Here is a 21,131-nt window from a genome sequence, read left to right on the forward strand (position 1 = left end):
AAGGAGAGCTGGATGACACAGTCGTTCTAACGTCAGATGTGATACACTCCCTTGCATGGTGGTTAGATTGGGGCAATCTATCTAAGGGAGTTTTATGGGTTATCACTTCATCCACTAATGTTACCACGGATGCTAGTCCCGATGGCTGGGGGGCACACTTTCAGGATCAGGTAGCCCAGGGTCTCTGGTCTTATGCAGAGCTTGAGAATTCCTCTAATGTAAAAGAGTTGAAAGCTATATTTTATTCCCTGCTCCACTTTCTCCCTCAGCTGAGAGGCTCACACAAGGGTCTTCTCCGACAACACAACCGCAGTGGCCTATCTGAACCGTCAAGGAGGTACTCGGTCAGAAAATCTTATGGGAGTTGCTTCGGACACCATGGAGCTAGCCGAAGGTCACCTACTATCCTTGTCGGCGGTTCATATCAGAGGCATAGACAACCTTCGTGCAGACTTCCTCAGCCGCCACACTCTGCATCAGGGGGAATGGATGCTCAACAGGGAAGTGTTCAAGTTAATAACAGCCAAATGGGGTGTACCCCAGATAGACTTGTTCTCCACACGGGCAAACCGTCAGGTGAGGATGTTCGCCTCTCTATGCAGAGAGGACAATCCGGACATATTCGATGCCCTCCATATAACATGGGCATTCGACCTAGCCTATGCATTCCCTCCATGGAATCTACTGCCTGTGGTCATAAGAAAGATAAGGGAAGAAGGGGCAAGAGTTCTACTGATAGCCCCATTCTGGCCCAAGAGGCCATGGTTTTCGTGGCTCAGAGCGATGTCAATTTCAGACCCCTGGATTCTGCCTCAGACCAAGGACCTTCTATCTCAGGGGCCGTTCCTACATCCTCAAGTAAAAGGAATGAACTTGACTGTCTGGAATTTGAGAGGCAATTACTAGAGTTTAGAGGGTTCTCTAAGGGGTTAATTAATACCCTCATGAGGAGTAGAAAGCCTTCCACTACCAGAATTTATGTTAGGATTTGGAAGAAATTTCTTGAATTCCATACTGCACAACTCTCTTCGGAAGTTCCTATATTCTCAATATTAGAATTTCTACAGAAGGGTCTGGACTTGGGACTCTCGGTTAGCACATTAAAGGTCCAAATTTCGGCTCTAGGAGCTCTGTTTAATTCTGATGTTGCAGGCAATAGATGGATATCTAGGTTTATTTCCGCTTGCGAGAGATCAAAACCTATTAAGGTTCCACAGATTCCTCAGTGGGATCTGACGTTAGTCCTGGATGCATTGACACAAAGCCCTTTTGAGCCTCTTCAGACAGCCTCTCTGAAGCATGTCTCATTAAAAACGATATTACTAGTGGCATTAGTATCTGCCAGAAGGGTGAGTGATCTCCATGCCTTATCAGTAGATCCTCCATTCCTATCAGTGACTTCTGACAGAATAGTTTTAAAAACAGATCCATGTTATCTCCCTAAAGTAGCCACTAGTTTTCATAGGTCTCAGGAGATCTTGTTACCTACCTTTTATGAGAACCACTCGACTCCAGAAGAAGCTAGGCTTCATACCCTAGACGTTAAAAGAGCTATTCTAACCTATATAGAAAGAACTAGGGACTGGAGGGAGAGTAGGGCTCTCTTTGTGTCTTTTCAGGGGAAAAACAAGGGATCCAGAGTCACAAAGTGCACACTGTCGCGCTGGATCCGGGATGCTATAATCTTGGCGTACAGATCTAAGGGAAGAGATCCTCCTCTGCATATCGGAGCACACTCCACTAGGGCCGTATCGACTTCCTGGGCAGAAAGAGCGAACGTGCCAATACACCTTATATGTAAGGCTGCAACTTGGTCTTCGCCTAATACCTTCTATAAGCACTATAGACTAGACCTATCTGCTGCTTCTGATCTAACCTTTGGGGTATCGGTTCTCGGCTCAGTTAACCCACCCAATCTATAATCTCTGTAAATCTCTCAGTGGGTGCTGTCGTGGCGAATAGAAAATACCGGATTACTCACCGGTAATGCTCTTTTATAGAGCCCACGACAGCACCCATTCGATTCCCTCCCTTTTCTTTATTTAGTTGCACGTGGTGTCTTGTAGGGAGATGTATATAATAGAGTAAGATGATATGAAGTTGTAAATATGTATATATAACTAAACCTGTTAAACTAAAAAACCTGGCGGCGGTTCCTCCTTATTCTCTGTAAAACAACTGAGGAGCGAGGGGGGGCCGCCCCTTTTATCTCTCTGTAGGTTTCCTGTTCCCAGGGGCGGATCCCCTCTCTCAGTGGGTGCTGTCGTGGGCTCTATAAAAGAGCATTACCGGTGAGTAATCCGGTATATATATGCTACTTGCCCTTCCTATGTTCCTTTTGCAGCGTCTGTGTCTTGTTCTGATGCCAGCAGCTGCTTTATGCTTGTAAGCAGCGCATGGCAGGGACATCATGCGCAGCTTGCAAGCAGGGCACAACTTCTGGAATACTCACTGCTCTCCACACCGGGACTATGTGCGTGGAGGGCAATGAATATTGCTGTTAAGTAGCTTGCACAGTGTCAGCCACATCCGCCGTGCGGTCACGTGTCCCAGTTACTTAAGGAAATGAATATTCACTGCGCTCCACGCCTATGGGAGTGGAAAGAGGTGAATATTCTTTTCTCTTAAGTATCGATCACACGTGACCGCCCGGTCGCTGCTGGAAGTCGCCGGCTGCGGCTGACACGGTGCGCTATTACAGAGAAATTAAAGGGAACCTGTCGCCTCAAATTGGCAGGATATTAAAATGAGTTGTTACCGGTCAGATGGGCGGCGTATCCTCGTCATTTCGCCACCCTGTCCGTCCTTGTTTTCCGCAATATTTTAGTGAATACCAGTATGCGTGCGCCATAGTTGGAGCGTGCGCCATGCATTCTTCAGTGGCGCACGTGCAGTATGCTTTGCCCTACTGCGGGCAAAGCCAAAAAGCATTACTGCGCATGCGCCCGCGTACTGTGTCCCGGAACACAGCGAAATACTTCCAGGACATCTGTCAGCATGTTTTTGCTACCTCATTTTAGAGCAGCGTAATGTAGGTAAAGAGAAGCTGAATTCCACCATGTATCACTTAGATTACTGGTTGCAACAGTTCTGACTAGTGTTGAGCGATACCGTCCGATACTTGAAAGTATCGGTATCGGATAGTATCGGCCGATACCCGAAAAGTATCGGATATCGCCGATACCGATACCCGATACCAATACAAGTCAATGGAACACCAAGTATCGGAAGGTATCCTGTATGGTTCCCGGGGTCTGAAGGAGAGGAAACTCCTTCAGGCCCTGGGATCCATATTAATGTGTAAAATAAAGAATAAAAAAAATATATATTGATATACTCACCTCTCCGACGCAGCCTGGACCTTACCGATGTAACCGGCAGCTTCCGTTCCTAAGAATGAGCGCTTGAAAGACCTTAGATGACGTCGCGGCTTGTGATTGGTCGCGTGGCGGTCACGTGACCGCTCACGCGACCAATCGCAAGCCGCGACGTCATCTAAGGTCTTTCAAGCGCTCATTCTTAGGAACGGAAGCTGCCGGTTACATCGGTTAGGTCCAGGCTGTGTCGGAGAGGAGAGTATATCAATATTTTTTATTCTTTATTTTACACATTAATATCGATCCCGATACCGATTCCCGATATCACAAAAGTATCGGATCTCGGTATCGGAATTCCGATACCGCAAATATCGGCCGATACCCGATACTTGCGGTATCGGAATGCTCAACACTAGTTCTGACACAATCAGAGCTTTTGGATTCAGAATGAAGCAGAGCTGAGAGAGCTGCCCCCCGCCCACACCAGTCGCTCCATGTACAAAGTCCATAGACAGTGAGCTCCTTCACAGGAGGGGGTGTTGCTGGATTAGTGTGGTCCAGCAATGTTAGTCTCCTCGTGATAAATCCTTCACAGTAAGCAACAACACATAATTTGACAAGTAACACATCTCTGAATTCTGTGTTTCAGCCTCTATCTCCTGATGTCTTCAGATCACATTGCAACAACCAGCTGACATATTCCCTTTAAGAGAGAGCATGGATCAGGGATCGGCAATTTAGTTTTCTCAATGGCTCACATGAGTGACTGTGACTGTTGTGCAGGGCTAAACCAACACATTGAATTTAAGAATCTTAGTAGAAATATTAAGCAAAGTTTATTATATATTTTTTACTGCTTACTATTGATCAGAATTAAATATGTTGATCAACTGCCACTGCTAATAGAGCTTATTGTAACACTAGATGGTGGCCCGATTCTAACGCATTGGGTATTCTAGAATGTGTATGTAGTTTATTTATGAAGTTTTCAGAATAATGCAATTTATACACAGGATGCGGCCGCAACCAATTAGCAAAGCGTGGTTCAAATTCCGCGCCAATTCGCGGGCGGACTACGCCTGTCACTGATTGGTCACGCCTGTTATGATCCTAGTGGCTGAGGATCACAAAACGGGCTAGCTAAGTTTATGAACATAGACACGAGCTCTAGGGAGGTGGTAACTGGACTGACCGCAAATCTGATCCTAATCAACACACTAAAGGAAGCCGGTGAACGTGCCTAAAATCCTGGACGTCTCGACGCAGCCTGAGAAACTATCTACTCCTGGAGGGAAAGTAAGACCTCACTTGCCTCAAGAGAAATCACCCCAAAGATATAGGAAGCCCCCAACAAATAATAACGGTGAGGTAAGGGGAAAACACAAACGTAGAAATGAAAACAGATTAAGCAAATGAGGCCCGCTAATACTAGATAGCAGAAGACAGATAGGGAACTGTGCGGTCAGTAAAAAACCCTATGCAAAATATCCACGCTGAGAATACAAGAACCCCCACACCAACTAACGGTGTGAGGGGAGAAACTCAGCCCCCTAGAGCTACCAGCAAGCAAAGAAATCACATATTAGCAAGCTGGACAAAAATAAACCAAGAAACATGTGCCCACTGATGGTCAAAAAATGAACCAAGCAAAACTTAGCTTCTCTTGAAGAGACTGATAACGAAGGACTGCAGGAGAGCTCCAAAATAGCACTGAAGACATTGACAGCAGGCAACAACTGAGAGTCCAGGTGAACTAAATAGGAAACCAGCTAAGAGATAACGAGACAGCTGATCCTGCCTCAGACCTGCAGAATGACACAAAGAGCCACCAGAGGGAGCCCAAAGACAGCACTCACACAGTACCAGTTGTGACCACAAGAGGGAGCCCAAAAACAGAGTTCACAACACACGCCCGCTGAACAATCAGTGAAGCCAGGGCCGGCTCCAGGTGTTTGAGGGCCCCGGGCGAAAGTCTCAGTGGGCCCCCCTCTTTAACACATACCACGATTCATGATGCACAGATACAGAGAAATATAGCACAGCCAAGTAGCGTACAGCCCACGTAGTATATAGCACAGCCCACGTAGTATATAGCACAGCCCACGTAGTATATAATACAGCCCACGTAGTATATAGCACAGCCCACGTAGTATATAGCACATCCCACGTAGTATATAGCATAGCCCACGTAGTAAATAGCACAGACACGTAGTACAATGCAGTATATAACACAGGCCACGTAGTATAGAGCACAGCAATGTAGTATATTGCCCAGCCACGTAATATATACCACAGCCACTTAGTGTATATAGCACAGCCCACGTAGTATATAGCAATGTGGGCACCAAATCCCTGTTTAAAAAATAATTAAAATAAAAAATAGTTATATACTTACCTTCCGTCGGCCCCCCGGATCCAGCTCAGGCGTTTACTGATGCTCCTCGCGACGCTCCGGTCCCAAGAGTGCAGACTGCGAGACCGCTACGACATTATCTTGCGAGACCGCAATGCATGGACCGGTCACCGGAGCATCGCGAGGAGCGGGAAAGGCGACGGAAGGTGAGAATATAATGATTTTTTATTTTTGTAATTATTTTTAACATTAGATCTTTTTACTATTGATGCTGCATAGGCAGCATCAATAGTCAAAAGTTGGTCACACAGGGTTAATAGCAGCATTAACGGAGTGCGTTACACCGCTGCATAACGCGGTTCTTTAACGCTGCCATTAACCCTGTGTGAGCGCTGACTGGAGGGGAGTATAGAGCGGGCAGTGACTGCAGGGGAGTAGGGAGTGGCCATTTTGCCGCCAGACTGTGCCCATCGCTGATTGGTCGTGGCCGTTTTGCCGCGACCATTCAGCAACTTGGGATTTCCAAGACAGACAGAAAGACGGAAGTGACCCTTAGACAATTATATAGTAGATGTGTTCTTACTAGGAGTAGCCAATCAAAACTATATAATTTATTGATTTTTAGAATGTGCAATGCCCCAAAGCTCCCTCCCACACACAGTATAAGGCCATCACAGCAACCATATATATAGTATGATGCCCCTTACAGCATGATGACTCCACTGTTCACCCCACACATTTTCTGGTGCCCCCTTTTGTCCTCTCCATACGTGTACACACGGTATGATTCCCCAAAGTTACTCCCAGACGCAAAGTTATGATGCCAAACAGCTCCCCCCTCACACGGTCAAATGGCCGTGAAAGCCACCATATGGCACAAAATGTGTTTGCTCCACACCCCCCCTTTTAGTATGTTTGCCCCACTGTACCTCTGTCACTGTGTGAACCTAACCGAAACACCTGTGGGGGAATTCTGAAGAGACAAGTAGAGATTCGCTCTTCATCTAGGCTCTAAAAAGGTCATTCTGGAAGTATGGAAAAAGATAATGTTAAAATATATCACCAACTTATTAATTCCATGTCTAGAAGACTTTGTGCTGTCCTGAGCAATCATAGAGTTCATACAAAATACTAGATGTAGTAGTTTTGCTGTAGTGTGTACTCTTTTTTGCATCAACTAATCTGAGTAAAATTGAAGATTTTGTAATGAAAGTTATAATATTAACTTTTCATGCTATGGGTCAAAAAAAGTGTGAAACTCCCCCTTGTCGTCATTTTAGAAATTGTTCTTGCGGTCAGTAAGGTATTAATTAAAATCCTACTTTTTGAAGGGGTTGTATTCCTTTTATGCTGAGCAGTGAAAAATTATATTTATATGCGTAAATATATCACACACATACATGTTAAATACATTATTTTATCACCCTGACTAACCAGTATTTCCTTTAATTGCTATACAGAAGGGAAAAGTGAGGGAGAGGACCCTGTCTGCTATGACTAGCCTGCTCTGTCACCCATTGGTATGTACTGCTCATTACCATTCCATATTTCTTAGTCCTGTCTCGTGGTAATCAGTATTAACCTTCCTGACAGCACAATTTTTCAAGTCTGACACGTCACTTTGTAATGCCAATGATTCTGAGATTGTGATTTTCTTTTTGTAAATTTTGTAAAACATTGTACCTGTTGTTACTGGTAAATGTAGATTGTTATGTCTTTATTCATGAAAAATATTCAACATTTTCAGAAAATTTTGAAAAATTTGCCATTTTTAAACTTAATTGTATACCCTTAATCCCTTACCCCAAAGCCTGTTTTCACCTTCCTGACCAGGACGATTCTTTTTCAGTTCTGACCACTGTCACTTTGGGGTCATAACTCTGGAACACTTCAATGGGTCCCACTGATTCTGGGATTGTGGTTTTTTTTTTTTATTTATTTTATTTTTTTTTTAATATTGCACTTCATGATTGTGGTAACATTTCTTTGATATGCCTCGGGTTCATTTGTGAAAAATCAGAAATTTGGCAAACATTTTGCAATTTTCAAACAATTTTCATGCCCTTAAATCGGAGAGGCATGTCACACAAAATAGTTAATAAATAACATTTGCTACATGTCTACTATTGACTTTTTCCAACAAAATTTACAAAACCTGTTTTTTACGGATCACATTTGAAGTGACTTTGATGGGCCTATATGACAGAAAATACCCAAAAGTGACTCCATTCTAAAAACTGCACCCCTCAAGGTGCTGAAAACCACATTCAAAAAGTGTAACCCTTTAGGTGCTTTACAGGAATTAATGGAATGTGGAAAGAAAAAAAATTAACAGTTAGCTTTTTCCCCAAAATTTTCCCTTGGACCCATTTTTTTTACTTTCACAAGGGTAACAGGAGAAAATGGACTATACTATTTGTTGTGCAATTTCTCCTGAGTACGCCGATACCTAATAACTACTGTTTGGGTGCACTACAGGGCTTGGAAGGGAAGGAGCGTTTATTTGACTTTTTGCTGTAATAATTAGCACACGCCATGTCTCGTTTGGAGAGCTCCTGATGTGCTAAATAGTGGAAACCCTCACCCCCCCCCTCCCTTCCCCCTCCACCAGTGACACCATTTTGGAAACTAGACCCCCTCAGGGAACTTATCTAACTGTGTGGTTAACTCCTTGAAACTCCACAGAAGTTTATTATGTTGAGCCGTGAAAATAAAACGGCTCAGTATTGGGAGCCCCCCTATATTTCCGTTAAAGGTACCTTCACACTAAACGACTTTGCAACGATAACGACAGCGATCCGTGACGCGATATCGTTGTGTTTGACACGCAGCAGCGATCTGGATCCTGCTGTGATATCGCTGGTCGTTGCTGAAAGTCCAGAACTTTATTTGGTCGTCAGATCGGCGTGTATCGTCGTGTTTGACAGCAAAAGCAACGATGCCAGCAATGTTTTACAATGGTAACCAGGGTAAATATCGGGTTACTAAGCGCAGGGCCGCGCTTAGTAACCCGATATTTACCCTGGTTACCATTGTAAAAGTAAAAAAAAAAACACTACATACTCACCCTCTGATGTCTGTCAGGTCCCCCGGCGTCCGCGCTGCTGCTCAGAGCTTCCTGCACTGAATGTGTCAGTGCCGGCCGTAAAGCAAAGCACAGCGGTGACGTCACCGCTGTGCTTTCCGGCTGGCGCTTACACAGTGCAGAGAAGCACAGCGCCGGGGGACGCGGCAGACACCGGAATGTAAGTATGTACTGTTTGTTTTTTTTTACTTTTACACTGGTAACCAGGGTAAACATCGGGTTACTATGCGCGGCCCTGCGCTTAGTAACCCGATGTTTACCCTGGCTACCCGGGGACTTCGGGATCGTTGGTCGCTGGAGAGCTGTCTGTGTGACAGCTCTCCAGCGACCACACAGCGACGCTGCAGCGATCGGCATCGTTGTCGATATCGCTGCAGCGTCGCTTAATGTGACGGTACCTTAACAGATGACGGACCCGAGTGGGGGCTTTCTTTGTCAATTGAGTTGACGCTTTTATTGGGAATATTTTGCATAACATTTGGGATCACATTTATCCGGCGCTCTATGCTGAGCACTTCCTTTTGGGGTATCCATCTAAATCTTTGAGTGACATGACAGATGAAACCCCCGATCCATTCACTATAATGAGGCAGCAGAGCTACTCTGGACTCCATCTGGCCTCTGTTCTGTGGTGTCCTTCTTTTCAGAGGTGCACAAAACTGTGGCAGACCAAGCCACACTACACACACACGCACACCTAAAAGGATGGACACTGCTGGATCATAGGTGGCCAGACTGCATCCACCGTGCCTCCATCTGCCTCATTGTGGGGAATGTTCCATCGGGGGTTCCAGCTGATTCACATCTGGCCTTTGTTCAGCAGTGTCCTTCTGTTCAGAAGTGCACAAAACTGTTGTCGACTGTGCTTTATGCTTGCTTGAAAAGACTGACAGCGTCGGATCACAGGTCTTATGGCGTTCACTATGCCCCCATCTGCCTCATTATATTGATTGATCTGTCAGGGATTTCGTCTGAATCACGTATTTCAGAGATTTACACGGAAACCCTGGTGTAAGCGCAGAGCACAGGATAAATGTGATCCGAGCGTTACTGCGATCTTGGTGAAGCAGAATTAACAAATCAACGACAGGTGAAGAATTGTTTTTTTATCGGTCGTCCATGACAGCACTACGGAGAGAGGGGATCCGCCCTTCAGGAACAGGAAACCTACAGATACATAAGGGCGGCACCTCTCCCACGCCACCAGTTGGTTTCCTGTTCCTGGAGGACAGGATTCCCTGCAGATACACGGATTTGCAGGTGGAGGAAAAGATTCTGGCCACACACCTGCACATGTTCCGGATTCGGGGGTGGGCTATATATAGCCGAGCATAACGCTGCAGGGCTGCTTGTGAGCCCATCTACAGCTATGGATGAGCCGGAAGCTGCCGTCGGTCTGCTGGAGCAGGAGCAGGACAGATCCTCGGAGAAGTCCCATGCGAACCCCCAGCCGAAGGCCCGCGGACGCAGTAACCAGCCCGGTCGCAGATATAAACAGAAGGATCTGGACCGACCCCCCAGTAATCCGGTACCTACCGCTACTGCCTGGGTAAGAGATCTTCGTGAATGTACCCTGATGTAGTCTTTTCCTATGTTTATTTCCGTAGGGAAAAAAAGCGCTGGTAAAACAAAAAACAAGGAGTGCGCGCTATGCGCTTGCCCTTTGCCAGACGCCTACCCTAAGAGACTTTGTCAGTCGTGTGTACGGCAGACAGTAGGAAATAAATTGATGGGAACTCTGATAGCGGTAGCGTCAGATAAATTACATAGCCTTTTTCTCCGCTCCCATAGGTGGCGGAAGAGTCTCCTGATTTCACATCAAACCTTAGGGAGATTATCAGGAAGGAGGTGAAAGATTCCCTGAAATCCCTGTCCCGGGAGCCTTCCAAAAGAAGAAGGGAACCTAGCGCCTCAGAGTCGGATTCGTCCGCTGGCCCTAGTAGGGAGAATGAGTCAGATGCCTCTGTCTCCTCAGCGTCCTCTTCGGAAGAGGAGTCTAACCGGTTCTGTTTCCCATTGGACCAAATGGACAAACTAATTAAATCAGTTAGATCCACCATGGGTGTGGCTGATGAAAGGCCAGAACTCTCAGCACAGGACCTAATGTTTGGCGGTCTAGACCCTAAAAAACGTAGGTCTTTTCCGCTCAATGACAAGGTCCAGAACCTCATCAAAAGGGAATGGCAAAAAACAGAGAAGAAAGGCTCTTTTCCACCTGCCTTTAAACGCAGATATCCCTTTGAGGACCCCATGGTGAATACATGGGATAAGGCGCCGAAATTGGACGCAGCGGTGTCTAAGGCGTCTAAAAAATCATCTATCCCCTTCGACGACATGGCTTCCCCAAAGGATCCTCTCGATAAGAAGGCTGACTCATTCCTTAAAGGGACATGGGAGATGTCAGTGGGTGCCCTGAGACCTGCTGTAGCTGCGACATGTGCAGCCAGATCGATGATGGTCTGGCTGGATCAGCTAGGGTCTAAGTTGGAAGGCGGTGTTTCCAGAGATTCTATGTTGAAATTCCTGCCAACAATTCAGAATGCCGCTGCCTTTCTCGCGGACGCATCTGCGGATTCGGCAAGAATGGCGGCTAGGGCGGCTGGACTATCAAACGCAGCACGCAGGGCCCTATGGCTGAAATGTTGGCCGGGTGACCTTCAATCCAGATCCCGTCTGTGCTCTATCCCATGCGAAGGGGAATACCTGTTTGGTCCAGTCCTAGACGAACTGCTGGAGAAAGCTGGAGACGAGAAGAAAAAGTTTCCCAATCTACCAAATACCTCTTACAGGCGTCCCTTCGCAGGGAAGAGATTCTTTCGGAGGAGACCAGCCAGAGACCAGAGCAGATGGGATGAGAAAAAGAAGAAAGGTACTGGATTTATGTTTGGAGGTGGAGGACGTCAGGAGCCATCCCGTGAGGTCAAAAAACCACCCCAATGACTAGTCGCCTGTTGTGATTCGGTTCATGGGCTCCCCCGGTGGTCTCTTGTGGTACTGGTGTCCGGCAAGCTTTGCCTTCTCAGTTCACCTGTTCCTATCAGGATGTGGGAGTATCCTATTTAACCTTGCTCCTCAGTCATTCTAATGCTGGCCATCAATGTATCCAGAGTGATTCTGTTGCATGCTCCTGCTCCCAGTTTTCTGCTCAGCTAAGTTGGACACTTTAGTCCTTAAGTCTATTTTTTGTATGTTTGTCCAGTTTGCACTTATGTGAATCTCTGCAGCTGGAAGCTCTTGTTGGGCTGAAATTACCACTCCGGTGTCATGAGTTGTCACATGAGTTAAGGTAATTTCAGGATGGTGTTTTGAAGGGTTTTGCAGCTGACCGCGAAGTCCTCTGTTGTATCTTTCTGCTATTTAGTTAGCGGGCCTCTCTGTGCTAAATCTGCTTTCATACTACGTGTGTCTTTTCATCTGCTCTCACCGTTATTATATGTGGGGGGCGAAGTGGTTCTCTAAGATTGATCTTCGCGGTGCGTATAATTTGGTGCGAATTAAGCAGGGGGATGAGTGGAAAAACGCATTTAATACGCCCGAGGGCCATTTTGAGTATTTGGTGATGCCTTTTGGTCTGTCAAATGCCCCTTCGGTCTTTCAGTCTTTTATGCACAATATTTTCCGTGAATATCTGGATAAATTTATGATTGTGTATTTGGACGATATCTTGATTTTTTCGGATGACTGGGAATCTCATGTTCAACAAGTTAGGAGGGTTTTTCAGGTTTTGCGGACCAATTCTCTGTTTGTTAAAGGTTCAAAGTGTGTTTTTGGGGTTCAGAAGATTTCTTTTTTGGGGTACATTTTTTCCCCCTCTTCTATTGAGATGGATCCTGTGAAGGTTCGGGCTATTTGTGACTGGACGCAACCGACTTCTCTTAAGGGCCTTCAGAAATTTTTGGGCTTTGCTAACTTTTATCGTCGATTCATAACTGGTTTTTCTAGCGTTGTCAGGCCTTTGACTGATTTGACTAAAAAGGGTGCTGATGTTGCAGATTGGTCTCCTGCTGCTGTGGAGGCCTTTCGGGAGCTTAAGCGCCGTTTTTCTTCTGCTCCGGTGTTGTGCCAGCCTGATGTTTCTCTTCCTTTTCAGGTGGAAGTTGATGCTTCCGAGATCGGAGCGGGGGCGGTTTTGTCGCAGAAAAGTTCAGATTGTTCAGTGATGAGACCTTGTGCGTTCTTTTCTCGAAAATTTTCGCCCGCCGAGCGAAATTATGACGTCGGTAATCGGGAGCTTTTGGCGATGAAGTGGGCATTCGAGGAGTGGCGTCATTGGCTTGAGGGTGCTAAACATCAGGTGGTGGTCTTGACTGATCACAAAAATTTGATTTATCTTGAGTCGGCCAGACGTCTGAATCCTAGACAGGCGCGCTGGTCGTTGTTTTTCTCCCGGTTTAATTTTGTGGTTTCGTATCTGCCAGGTACTAAGAATGTGAAGGCGGATGCCCTTTCTAGGAGTTTTGAACCTGATTCCCCTGGTGATTCTAAACCTACGGGTATACTTAAGGATGGGGTGATATTGTCTGCTGTCTTCCCAGACCTGCGACGTGCTTTACAAGAGTTTCAGGCGGATCGGCCTGATCGTTGTCCGCCTGGTAGATTGTTTGTGCCGGATGAGTGGACCAATAGAGTCATCTCGGAGGTTCATTCTTCTGCGTTGGCAGGTCATCCGGGAATTTTTGGTACCAGAGATTTGGTGGCTAGGTCCTTCTGGTGGCCTTCCCTGTCTCGGGACGTGCGTACTTTTGTGCAGTCTTGCGATGTTTGTGCTCGGGCCAAGCCTTGTTGTTCTCGGGCTAGTGGGTTGTTGTTGCCCTTGCCTGTTCCTAAGAGGCCTTGGACACACATCTCTATGGATTTTATTTCTGATCTCCCTGTTTCTCAGAAGATGTCCGTCATTTGGGTGGTGTGTGACCGCTTTTCTAAGATGGTTCATTTGGTGCCCTTGCCCAAGCTGCCTTCCTCATCTGAGTTGGTGCCCCTGTTTTTTCAGAATGTGGTTCGGCTGCATGGTATTCCGGAGAATATCGTTTCCGACAGGGGATCCCAGTTTGTGTCCAGATTTTGGCGGGCGTTTTGTGCCAGGATGGGCATTGATTTGTCTTTTTCGTCTGCATTTCATCCCCAGACAAATGGCCAGACGGAACGTACTAATCAGACCTTGGAGACTTATTTGAGGTGTTTCGTGTCTGCTGATCAGGATGACTGGGTCTCCTTTTTGCCGTTGGCTGAGTTTGCCCTTAATAATCGGGCCAGTTCTGCCACTTTGGTCTCCCCTTTCTTTTGCAATTCAGGGTTCCATCCTCGTTTTTCATCTGGTCAGGTGGAGTCTTCGGATTGTCCTGGAGTGGATACCATGGTGGATAGGTTGCATCGTATTTGGGGGCAGGTGGTGGACAATTTGGAGTTGTCCCAGGAGAGGACTCAACGTTTTGCTAATCGCCATCGTCGTGTTGGTCCTCGTCTTCGTGTTGGGGACTTGGTGTGGTTGTCCTCCCGTTTTGTCCCTATGAGGGTCTCTTCTCCTAAGTTTAAGCCTCGGTTCATCGGTCCTTATAAGATTTTGGAAATTCTTAACCCTGTGTCTTTTCGTTTGGACCTCCCAGCATCCTTTGCTATCCATAATGTCTTCCATCGGTCATTATTGCGGAGGTATGAGGTACCACTTGTGCCTTCTGTTGAGCCTCCTGCGCTGGTTGAGGGTGAATTGGAGTACGTGGTGGAGAAAATCTTGGACTCCCGTGTTTCCAGACGGAGACTTCAATATCTGGTGAAATGGAAGGGCTACGGTCAAGAGGATAATTCTTGGGTTACAGCTTCTGATGTTCATGCTTCTGATTTGGTCCGTGCCTTTCATAGGGCTCATCCAGATCGCCCTGGTGGTTCTTGTGAGGGTTCGGTGCCCCCTCCTTAAGGGGGGGTACTGTTGTGATTCGGTTCATGGGCTCCCCCGGTGGTCTCTTGTGGTACTGGTGTCCTGCAAGCTTTGCCTTCTCAGTTCACCTGTTCCTATCAGGATGTGGGAGTATCCTATTTAACCTTGCTCCTCAGTCATTCTAATGCTGGCCATCAATGTATCCAGAGTGATTCTGTTGCATGTTCCTGCTCCCAGTTTTCTGCTCAGCTAAGTTGGACACTTTAGTCCTTAAGTCTATTTTTTGTATGTTTGTCCAGTTTGCACTTATGTGAATCTCTGCAGCTGGAAGCTCTTGTTGGGCTGAAATTACCACTCCGGTGTCATGAGTTGTCACATGAGTTAAGGTAATTTCAGGATGGTGTTTTGAAGGGTTTTGCAGCTGACCGCGAAGTCCTCTGTTGTATCTTTCTGCTATTTAGTTAGCGGGCCTCTCTGTGCTAAATCTGCTTTCATACTACGTGTGTCTTTTCATCTGCTCTCACCGTTATTATATGTGGGGGGCTGCTATCTCCTGTGGGGACATTCTCTGGAGGCAAGCCAGGACTGTGTTTTCTTCTACCAGGGGTAGTTAGTTCTCCGGCTGGCGCGCGGCATCTAGAGACAACGCAGGAATGCCCCCTGGCTACTTTAGTGTGGTGTGTAGGTTTAGCATCGCGGTCAGCTCTAGTTTCCATCACCCGAGAGCTTGTCCGTTTATTCTATGCTTCTGATGTTTCCTTGCCATTGGAAACCATAACAGTCGCCCCGGTGGGAGGTAGACTATCTGCCTTCTACCCGGCCTGGTCCAAAATCTCCAGTAGTGATTGGATTTTGGGGTTAATAGCTGCGGGTCTGCGGCTAGAGTTCTCTTCCATCCCTCAGAACTTCTTCAGAGTTACCCCACTCAGGTCCTCTCCAGCAGAACAGGCGGCCCTGGAAGCAGAAGTTCACGACCTGCTCAATAAGAATGTCCTGTCAGAGGTTCCGGAAGGAGAACAGGGTAGAGGATTCTACTCTCCTCTATTCCTAATAAGTAAACCTGATGGCTCCTTCAGAACAATTATTAACCTTAGGGCTCTTTAATAATTTCCTGACCGTCCAATCATTTAAGATGGAAACTATTAACACCGCAATAAAGCTGCTGTTTAAAAACTGCTTTATGGTAGTATTGGATTTGAAGGACGCCTATTACCATATCCCTATTTATGCAGGTCACCAACAATACCTGAGGGTGGCGGTAAGGTTGGATGGGGTAATCAGACACTTCCAGTATAGGGCCCTCCCCTTTGGTATATCGGTCGCCCCTCGAGTGTTTACCAAAGTTATGGCGGAAGTTATGGCACACCTGCATGAGTCCAACATTCTAATAATCCCCTACCTGGACGATCTCCTTATCGTAGGTAAAATGGCGGATCACTGTCTGGAACAGTTACATAAAGTGATGTCTGCTTGGGAGCGTCTGGGGTGGATGCTGAATGTTAAAAAATCACGCTTACAGCCCATGACGGTGCAGCGATTTTTAGGCCTGACCCTGGATTCCCAGGTTCAGGAATGCCGTTTGCCTCAAGAGAAAATTGATCGCCTGCACCTTCAGATGCTGAATGCCTCTAAAAACCCCACCATGTCCCTTAGAAGAGCCATGTCTCTGTTGGGCTCTCTCTCGTCCTGTATTTCAGCAGTCCGATGGGCCCAGTATCATACGAGGATACTTCAGGGCGAGGTGCTGTTACAACAAAAAAGGTTGGGGGGATGTCTGGAGAGCCTGATGACCCTATCCCAAGACGCTATTATGTCCCTCGGATGGTGGCTAGACCAAGAGAACCTGTCCACAGGGGTCCCCTGGGAATATAATGTAACTCGTATACTCACCTCGGACGCTAGCCCTTCTGGGTGGGGGGCTCACATGGGGGATACGTTGGTCCAGGGGCTTTGGGATCGGGATCAGATAGAAATGTCTTCCAACCTAAAGGAGTTAACGGCTGTGGAACAGGCAGTTAAATCACTCCTTGTCTATCTACAGGGCCACCACGTGCGGGTATTCTCGGACAATCGGGTCGCCGTGGCATACATAAATCACCAAGGCGGGACTCGTTCCAAATCCCTAATGTGCGTAGCAGATCGTCTATTCCATCTAGCAGAGCAACATCTTCTCTCATTGGCGGCTCTTCACATAAGAGGGGCAGAAAACACTACGGCGGATTTCTTAAGCCGCAACACATTGAGGCAGGGAGAGTGGTCCCTGAACGACTCCATCTTCAACCTCATCGTGGAAAGATGGGGTCAACCAGAGGTAGACCTGTTTGCCACAAAAGAAAACAGGAAAGTGGCACAATTCTGCTCTCTCAACCCCAGAGAAAATCCTCTGTCAGTAGACGCCCTCCTCATAGACTGGAACTTCAGGCTAGCCTACGCCTTTCCTCCCCTGTCTCTACTTCCTCTGGTAGTGAGGAAAATCAGGAAGGACAAAGCCACAGTGATAATAATTGCCCCCTTCTGGCCCAGAAGAACGTGGTTTCCATGCCTGAGGGCTATGTCGATATCCGACCCATGGGTCTTGCCAGATCTCCTATCCCAGGGCCCAGTCTACCATCCTCGGGCGGTTGGCCTTCATCTGACGGTGTGGGTTTTGAGCGGGCGCTGTTAAAGGATAGGGGGTTCTCTCCGGGCCTCATTAACACTCTGCTGAAGAGCAGAAAAATAATCACCACAAAGATTTATGTTAGGATCTGGAAGAAGTTCCTTCAAAACTCGGGTGTAATAGCTGGTCAGTCAATACCAATAGACCAGATTTTAGAATTTTTACAGAAGGGGTTGGATATGGGGTTATCCCCAAATACACTTAAAGTGCAGGTATCAGCCTTAGGGGCCCTCTTTGGCTGCAACATTGCTGAGAATCACTGGGTCAGCAGATTCATCAGAGCGACAAAATGGTCTAGGCCAATGGTGAAGAATAGGGTCATGCCATGGGACCTGAACCTAGTCCTCTCAGCCATGACAGAGGCTCCATTTGAGCCAATTGCATCAGCCTCTATTAAAAATTTATCCCTTAAAGTAGCCTTCCTGGTGGCCCTAACATCGGCGCGTAGGATAGGCGACATCCAAGCATTATCCAGGGTTCCCCCTTACATGCAGCTTAGGGATGATAGAGTGATTCTCTCCCCTGATCCAGCATATCTTCCTAAAGTAGTGTCCAGGTTCCACAGAACACAGGAAATAGTTCTTCCATCTTTCCTCCCCAATCCTACTAACGATAAGGAAAGGAAGCTACACACTTTAGATGTAAAAAGATGTATCCTGGAATATCTGGCAGTAACTGATCACTGGAAGATAGATAACGCCCTATTCGTGTCCTATCAGGGTAGTAGGAAGGGTCACAGGGCATCAAAATCTACTTTAGCTAGATGGATCAGGGAGGCCATCTCGCTGGCATACATCTCAAAGGGCAAGCCGGCGCCTGAAGGTCTGAAAGCGCATTCCACGAGCTATGGCGGCTTCGTGGGCGGAAAGATTGGAGGTGTCGATCGACCAAATTTGTAAGGCTGCTACTTGGTCTTCCCCAAACACATTCTATAACCACTATAGATTGAACTTGGGTGCCTCTTCTGACCTCTCTTTTGGTGTAAGGGTGCTGCAAGCTGTAGTCCCTCCCTAGTTAGTTACTCTCTGTAATTCTCTCCGTAGTGCTGTCATGGACGACCGATAAAGTCTTAGTTACTCACCGGTTAACGGTGTTTTTCGGAGTCCATGACAGCACCTGTACATACCCTCCCGTCTTCTTAAGTTCTGGGTGTACACCTCTTCCTTTATTTATATATTTCACGGGTAGTGAATAGTTAGTTATTTGTGTCATTGTTTATTATGTATGCTATTAACCTTGGTGGTCCTCTTGTGCTCTGTAAACCAACTGATGCGTGGGAGAGGTGCCGCCCTTATGTATCTGTAGGTTTCCTGTTCCTGAAGGGCGGATCCCCTCTCTCCGTAGTGCTGTCATGGACTCCAAAAAACACCGTTAACCAGTGAGTAACTAAGACTATTTTTACGCCATTCCTCGTGTGGTGTAAGTGGTTAAATGATTTTATTCTTTGGGTCGGTGCGATTTCAACGATACCAGATTTATATCGGGTTTTTATATTTGGCTAATGTCACCCACTAAAAAACTTTCATTGCAAAACTAGTTTTTGCATCGCCATATTTAGACAGCTTTAATTTTTCCATATTTCGTCCGATAGTCATGTGATTGTTTTTATTAGTACCATTTTTTGATTGCTTTCTATTCCTATTTCATGTTTTAGCACTTTTGCACACAAATTATTTCATAGAAAAAATAATTTTTCCTATCGCCACGACAGCACCCTTCGAGAGAGGGGATCCGATCGACCACCATCTGGACTGGACAGGAACCTACAGGATTTAAAGGGGCGGTCCCCCTCCCCACTCCAGTTTGGGTTCCTGTCCGGATGGCAGGAGCCTGCAGGTCTCTTACCCAGGTCCACCAGGCCTCTGCGTGGTATCCACGAGAACGGCAGAATCGGGGACTCTGGAAGCAGCGTCGGGGGTGTTCTTTTTCAGACCCCTCCTCGTCTGGCCATACGATATGCGATCCCAGGGGTCGGGCACTGCCGCCCTGGGTCGCGTGAGCGCAGTGCCGGCTCGGCGTTTCTTCATGCTGATGACCCGGAAGTGGAAGGTAGGACTTCCGGGGGATGCTGGGGGAGGAGGCGCGGCTGCCAGTATTAAGCAGCGGAGGCTGCAAGACAATGTGCGGCAGAAATGTCCTCGGTTGCGGACACAGAGCACCTTCAGGTGGAGGTGCCTGACCAGCGCAAGAAGAGTGACAGCAGCCGCTCCAGAAGCAGCAGCAGCGTGGTACGGGGGCCGCAGCATGCAGGTGCCTCAACGTCACGTATGGATTCTCCTCCTCAGAGACCGGTACTGCCCAGTTCAGCCTTGGTGAGTGTTATCAAAAAGCACCTAGTAGCTGATATGGTCTGTTTTTTCTTGTGCTTTGTTATAGGCCAAGAAGACAGCTAAATCCAAGCATAAGCAATGTGCTTTATGTGCAGTTCCTTTGCCTGATAGCTATCAAAAAAGGCTCTGCCAAACTTGTATTTGTCAGACCTTAAAACAAGAGGCTCCCCTTCGTGCATCAGACCTCAGGGCAGTCATAAGGGAAGAAATTAATTATTCCCTTAAAGGCAGTCGGCATGAGAGATCCATTGAGGTATCACCAGGATCGAGCCCGTCTTTGCATGAAGGTGAATGTTCACGTTCCTCATCGCCATCCTCTTCGGATGAAGAGGGGAGACCATGTTTTTCAGTGGATGGAATGGACGTGTTGGTTAAGGCAGTTCGCACAACCATGGGGGTTGTAGAGAACAAGGAGCCAAGGTCAGCCCAAGATATAATGTTTGCAGGGTTGTGCCAGAGGAACCGTAGATCATTTCCAGTAGTAGATACGGTGAAGGACCTTATTAAGCGAGAATTGGATAAGCAGGATAAGGGTTTCCTACCATCGTCAGCAAAAAGAAGATACCCTTTTGATGATAAGGTCCTAGCGGAATGGGTAAAGGTTCCTAAAGTGGCTGTGGCTTCCACATCTAAATCAGGCACCTTACCGCTGGAGGATGTAGGTCTTCTGAAAGATCCTTCGGATAGAAAAGCAGACATGTTCCTTAAAAAAGTTTGGGAAGCATCGTCGGGGGCATTTAAACCGGCAATTGCCGGTACCTGCACTGCCAGATCGGTTATGGTCTGGGTAGCCCAGCTGGAGGAGCAGCTAAAAACTAAAGTACCTCGTGACAAATTGCTGGATTCACTATCCCAGAGTCGGGAAGGTGTGGCGTATTTGGCGGATGCCTCGGTGGACTCCCTGATACTTGCAGCCAGATCAGCAGGACTCTCAAATGCTGCCCGGCGAGCTTTATGGCTTAAGACCTGGAAAGGGGATGCGCAGGCTAGAGCTAAACTGTGTACTATTCCGTGTAGGGGTGAGTACTTATTTGGCCCGGTGCTGGATGACATTCTGGCTAAGGCTGAGGATAGGAAGAAAGGTTTTCCTAAAGTATTCAATCCTACCTTTAGGAGTACCTTCAAGAAACGCTTCCCATACCGGAGACCCTACTCAACCCGAAATTGGGAGCCGAGGAAGAAGAGTTCTGACTTTAATACCTCGTCATCTTCTTCCAGACGTAGGCGAAACTACCGTTAAGTCACATCTTCCAGTAGGGGGCAGATTAAGACATTTCTATACTCAGTGGGCCAGAATAACTTCCAGTAATTGGATTCTGGGTATAGTTAGGTCAGGATTAAAATTAGAGTTTCAGGAAAGACCTTCTGATTACTATATATTGACTGCCCCTGATTCCTTAGATCAACAGAAGGCCCTGGAAAAAGAGGTTCAGATGTTGAGACAGAAGGAGGTTATTGTAGAGGTTCCAAAAGATCAGGAGGGGGAAGGGTTCTATTCCCCTTTATTTTTAATCT

General features: G+C 47.0%; 1 long non-coding RNA gene across 1 annotated transcript in view; it reads left to right on the forward strand.

The window, feature by feature from the left end:
- LOC143807562 (uncharacterized) overlaps positions 1 to 21,131 on the forward strand; it is an 89,803-nt gene that overhangs the window by 18,463 nt on the left and 50,209 nt on the right. Inside the window, exon 2 of the long non-coding RNA XR_013221766.1 lies at positions 7,131 to 7,190. This is a non-coding gene — a long non-coding RNA (uncharacterized LOC143807562). The remainder of the gene's footprint in view (positions 1 to 7,130; positions 7,191 to 21,131) is intronic.

This window comes from Ranitomeya variabilis, chromosome 2, assembly GCF_051348905.1.
Source record: "Ranitomeya variabilis isolate aRanVar5 chromosome 2, aRanVar5.hap1, whole genome shotgun sequence".
NCBI classification, from domain to species: Eukaryota; Metazoa; Chordata; class Amphibia; order Anura; family Dendrobatidae; genus Ranitomeya; species Ranitomeya variabilis.